This window comes from Miscanthus floridulus, chromosome 1, assembly GCF_019320115.1.
Source record: "Miscanthus floridulus cultivar M001 chromosome 1, ASM1932011v1, whole genome shotgun sequence".
NCBI classification, from domain to species: Eukaryota; Viridiplantae; Streptophyta; class Magnoliopsida; order Poales; family Poaceae; genus Miscanthus; species Miscanthus floridulus.
This window is the reverse complement of record NC_089580.1, coordinates 13,268,041-13,274,080: the sequence shown is the minus strand read 5'-3', so window position 1 is coordinate 13,274,080 and position 6,040 is coordinate 13,268,041.

Here is a 6,040-nt window from a genome sequence, read left to right as displayed (position 1 = left end):
TCATCGTCTCCCCGTACGCAAAGGCGAAGGCCGGCTTCGACGGCCCAAATCCATTTGCGCGGTCTTTCGCGCGATTCGTACTCGGTGAACGATAGACGTGCCTGCGTCGTTCCTGTCAGCAACTGGCGCACCGAGACGGAGACCGATCCGCAAGCCGCGCGCAAGTGGGCCAATCCTTCCTCGAGATCCCATCATAGCACTAGCACTACCGTACGTTTTCCTCCAAAGAAAAACTAGCACTACCGTACGTGAACGTGAAGCTGTATGGAGTTGGCATTTTCTTTCTTTTTTCTTATTCTTTTTATTTTTATTTAGTTTTGTTTTATGTGATTTTTTAGTATTCTTTTTATTTTTCTATATTTTATTCTTCTTTATTTTTTAAAAAAAATTTGTACACAAGTTATATAGAATAACTTATGTACATAAGTTGTGTTTCATAATTTTTGTACATAAGTTGTGTTACAGTTTTCATGTTTTGGCATAAGTTATAAGTTAATTCGTTCCTTTGTGTTCAATAACTTTTGTGTTTCTAAGTTTTGATATAAGTTATAAGTTAATTCGTTCCTTTGTGTTTAATAACTTTTATACATAAGTTACGTTTCATAATCGAGTGTTTCCAAACTTTGGCATAAGTTATATATTATAAGTTATATGTTATAAGTTAATACACATAATTTGCTATTATAAGTTGTGTTCCATAACTTTTGTATATAAGTTGTGTTTCATAACTTTTGTATATAAGTTGTGCTTCATAAATTTTATACATAAGTTATGTTTCATAAGTGATATGTTATAAGCTAATATACATAAATTGCAACTAGAAAAAAATTCTTTGAAGCATATGCAAGTGGGGTCTCGTTTTGTTCACCTTGTTGTGTAGAACATACCGGTGCAGACGGAATTAAAAATGGATACAACGTTCGAAAGTTATAACATTTGAAATAAATGTTTTGCTCTTTTTTTCTAGCTGCATCAACGGTGACGTCACAGGGAAAGGGAGTGGGTGAGGGGAGTGGACGCATGGGCGCCTGCATATGTTTCTTAACCGGAGTGTGCAGCACTGTGCAAAAATGGAAAACGGTAGGAATTATTATTTTCTGAAAAAAGGAAATTTTAGGGTGTCTGCAAATCGTTCGCTCCTTTTGAATGCCATGATCGTTCGCCCATTAGGCCCTCCACAATGTATGCCTAAGTGATGCCCAAAAGAAGAGAGAGATGATTTTAGCATCACTCCTCCCCACTGCAGCAGGCGGTTCCAATTGCAAGCGATGCCGATAAAACAAGGAGCGGAGCAAGTAGTTACGTCTATAAATGGCCATCGGGCCGTGCCAGCCCAACGCGGCGTCGTGCCTCACCGGGCCACCATGCCGGCCGTGCCGTGCCTATGGCGTGCTCGTGCCTGGCCTCCAGCCCAAGGCACGGCCCGTGGGCCGTTTGGCCGTGCCGTGCCGCCCGTTGGGCACGACCATTTTCACCGGGCCGTGCCGGCCCATAGCCCGGCTGCAAAAATAACTAAGTCTTTAAGGACTTGATCATTTTCAACATGATTTTACCACCAGATTCACATCAGATTCAAAACTCATATTCTCAGAATTCTAAACCACAGGATTCACATTTCACAATCACAATTCAAACTCACAAGACACAAGTCTCAAACTCACAACTCAGAACACAAGGACAAGGGACAAAAGACAAGATTATATCATTATAAGAGTATGGGCTGTTTTGTGCAATGCTGCCTCATTAAAAACCTTTCTAGGTAAAACTCATCCTTGTGAGAAACCCTAGAAAGGAAAAAAGAGTACAGCTAACTCTAAAGTGTCAAAGTCTTAGTTCTTCTATCCTATTACAATAGCCAACATCAGTGGCAAAGTCATTGTGACAATGTGACTTAGTGAGTTCACAGCAGCAAAAGTTCTATCCTATTACAATAGCCATCTGCCAACATCAGTGGCAACATTCATAGTGACTCACTGTCTCACTCTGTCATACCAAAAGTACCTGCAAAATTGTACAGAAGCAAGCAATGTTAGTGAACTTGAATGTAAAGAAGCAACATGGAAGTTTCGGTTGAGTGAGTGACTACCTCTCCTCTTCTCTTCTTCTATCCACCACTAGCAGTACCGCCGTTGTCGCTGCCGGTGCCGCTGCCTTCGCCTTGTTCATCGAGGAAGAGGTTCTTGAATGCCTCCTCTAGGTCCAGGTCCTCAGGTGTATGTTGTTCCCTTCTTGCACCTTGCTCCCAGTCCTTGATGTAGGTGAGCATCTCCACATGCTCAGGCAACAAGCGTCGCCGCCGGTCTTCGAGTATCCTGGATGTACAGCTGAAACAAGACTCGGAAGAGACAGTAGATACAGGGACAGACATGATATCTCGAGCCATAATAGATAGGATTAGATAGGTTAGCTTGTGGTCACGCCACCAGAGGAGTATGTCAAAGGATTCCTCATAACATGTGACAGAGTCACTGTCCAAGTAAGCTTTGAGCTCACTGACAGCAGATGGAGTAGATGAAGATGAGGGGGAACCGAAAGGGGATTCACCAGGACCTCCAAAGATCCTTCCCCATGCCTGTTTTGTCTTACCAGTATGAGCTGAAGGCACTGAAACCCTCTGAGACCTAACTACACTAAATTTCTGTTCATACTTGGCAAACAATCTATACAATTCATCTTTCACATCACCATAGTATACACTATAAATGCATCCAGTTGCCTTACCAAGCAATTCAAGCACATTAAAGAACCCTTTCATCTTAGCTCTAGGATCAAGAATGAATGCATATGAATAAATCAGTGGAATTTTCTCCCAATATTTAAGGAATTTAAGCTTCATAGGAGTAGCAATCATTCTAAAACTAGCATCTCTTTTAGCATTTTGCAAATGTTCAGCCATGTCAAGCATATGGTGCAAAACAAGTGGAGCTGTGGGATAATAAACACCAGACAGGACAACAGTGAAATTATAGAAGAGTTCCAGGAATATTATTATTTGTTCAGCAACATACCAATACTGTGCAGTCAACAAAGTAGAACCATAATTAGAGGTAATGAACACATGAAAGACTTCCTTGTATGGCAGCAAATGTTTGAGCATCAAATAAGTAGAATTCCATCCAAGCCAAACTTTCTAGGTCTAAGACCCTGAGCAGTGCAGTAGTTCTTAAACAATACAATTCTTTGATTAGAGAAATTTAAAAAACTTATTGCAGTTCTGAAATCTTCAGTATAAGGTTTCAACCTCTTCATGCCAGATTTAACAATCAGATTAATGATATGGCATGCACAGCGCTGATGCACAAGCAAGTACTGCACCTTGTTAGGATCATCTCTTGTAGGTGCAGGATAAGAACCCAAATAACCAAAGAACATAGGTTGCAAAATCTCATAAGCCTTAGAATTAGCAGAAGCATTGTCTAGAGACACAGAAAAAACCTTGTCAATCAAACCAAACTCCTCAACCACACTAGAAATCCTATCAGCAATGTTTTCACCAGAATGTGAAACATCAATCAGCCTAAGACCAACAACTTTTTTCTGTAACTCCCAATCTGCACTAACATAATGAGCAACAACATAAATATAATCCTCCTTAGCATTACCAGACCAAATATCAGATGTCAAAGAAACAGAAGATGCAGCAGGCAACACAGATTTCATAAGCATAGCACATTGTTCATCAAAAAGTTTACACATATCTCTAGTGGTGGTCTGCATAGAAACCTTCTCGAACAGAGGATTATGAGCATGCTTAATGTAATCCTCCCAAGCCTGTGTCTCACCTATCCCTAAAGGAAGGTCTAGTCTAGCAATCAAACGACACAACTCAGTGCGAGCAAGCATAGGATCATACACCCAATTTTTCAAACCATCAGGATTTAGAGCAAGCTTAGACTGGACCATACTAGCATGATTACGTTTTCTCATACAGGAATACATGTGCCGTCTCAAATGGCCAGTGCCAGCAGACGATCTAGCAGTGTATCGCGCCCGACAATGTTTACAGATGGCAGCAACTCGAATTTTATTCTCCTTAATCTCATGGAAGTAATCCCAAACAGCAGAAACTTTCTTACCAGAGGTGGTTGAGGTACCATGAGTGTCAGTGGAGACCTCAACTCCACCATCACCGTCGTCGCCATCGAGATCGATGGGCTGGTTGCTGTCACCGAGGTCGATGCCGAACAGACCGGCTGCATCATCACGTAGGTCGTCGTCATCCTCGACTTCCAGCTCGTCGTCCGGGTGCGGCGCCTGGTCCTCGTCGTCGCCGAGGGGATGCTGATCCTCCCCCCGCATTGCGAGGCTGGAACCGCAACCGCCCGCGAATGAGCCGAACAGCCGTCCACGACCTCGACCTCCAGCAGCTCCAGCACCGTCCCTCAACAGGCGCTTTGGCGGCCTGGCCATGTCTACTTCAGAGGAGGAAGACGCGGCGTCAGGCACCAACCTGCACGCAAAGAAGAAGAGTGAGAGATGACACTTGAGAGACAAAGATCAGAGAGAGACAGAGCAGAGAAGAGCAGATCTAGGGTTAGGGAAAGTGACGAACCTGCTTTCCCGGAGCTCGGTGCCGGAGATGAAGAAGCCAGCGAGCCAGCCAGAGGATGAGACAGACACCGATTAGAATCGACGGTGAGGTGGGGGAGGAGGGAGTGACATGAACATGAACTCACATGGTTCACCGATTCCGAGCGAGAGCGAGAGGAAACAAGAGAGGAAAAGGAGGGAGGAGACGGGGTTAGCGAACTCAGTGCGAGGTGGAGGAGCGCCGGCGAGGTCACCGGTGCTAGAGAGGACGGACGACGATGGTCGATGGAGAGCGGCGGCGGCGGTGGATCGCGAATGCGAGAGCGAGAGCGAGGCAGCGAGCGAGAGCAGACGGCGCGGCGGGGGAGGAATGGGGATTAGGGACTTAGGGTTAGGGATGGAGAGGGAGGCAGCGGGCAGCGGCTTATATATGCGGCGGGGTGGGCTAGCTTCGTGGGCTGCCTCCCTTGCTGGGCCAAATGAAGCCGTTGGGGCACCGGGCCGCCTCTTTGCACTGGGCCGTGCCCGTGCCGTGCCACGGGCCGGGGTGGCGGCTCAGGCACGGCCTGGTGCCTCGGGCCGTGCCGGCCCGGGCCCGCTGGCCACCGGCCGTGCCGTGCCCGGGCCGGGCCGGCGGGCCGGCGGGCTGCATGGCCAACTTTAGTTGCGCCGGTGCCCAAATCAATAAAAAACCAGTATTGTACTGTTGGTGTGAGACTGCAGCCAGCACTCTGCTGTTGTTGTCAGATTGTTGATAGAAGATAAAGAACGCGCTACTTTTTCTAGCATCACTTTTACACGCTGCAGCCCCAAACTCAACCAAGCATCACTGTGAGCTGGCATACGTGAACAGTATTGGGCACCGCTCACACTGTGGAGGGCCTTAGTTTGCTCGCTTCGACGGTGCCGCAAAGCCGCCTGACGATTGGCCGTGCAGCATGACGAGGACGTCGAGCATGGTCGGGGTTCTCCTGCACGCAGAGCAGCCCCAGATGGATGCACTTGACCACCTCGCGCTCCGTCTCCAGGGACTGGCAATCCAAGAATGGGTCCACGGCCTCCAGCGCAGTGCCTCTGACCCAGTGGTCCCACACCTAATAACACATGACATATAATCATTTTACTTGGATCATGTATACAAGTACAAGTATACGGTGTTTCTGACCCAGTGACCCAGAGGTCGGTGTCTCTGATCCAATTTTGTGTTAAAAAAAGTGAGTCGTGGAATGTGAAAACGAAGAACAATATGTAGGAGTAGGACTGGAACTCACGTAGCCCAGCAGAATGATGGATTCTCCGGCTGCTGATTCCAACATGTCGGTGTTCTTCCGTCCAGTAACGATCTCCAGGATGAGGACTCCGAGGCTGTAAACATCCAAGAACCGCATACTCCGGCGCCATGTATCCTCTGCCAAGTGCCAAGCATGAAAACAGCTGAGTTTTCAGATCGCGGAGAACTACTGCTCGACGAAGAAGCTAGGAAGAACACAGCACAGAGCAATGTAGCCCG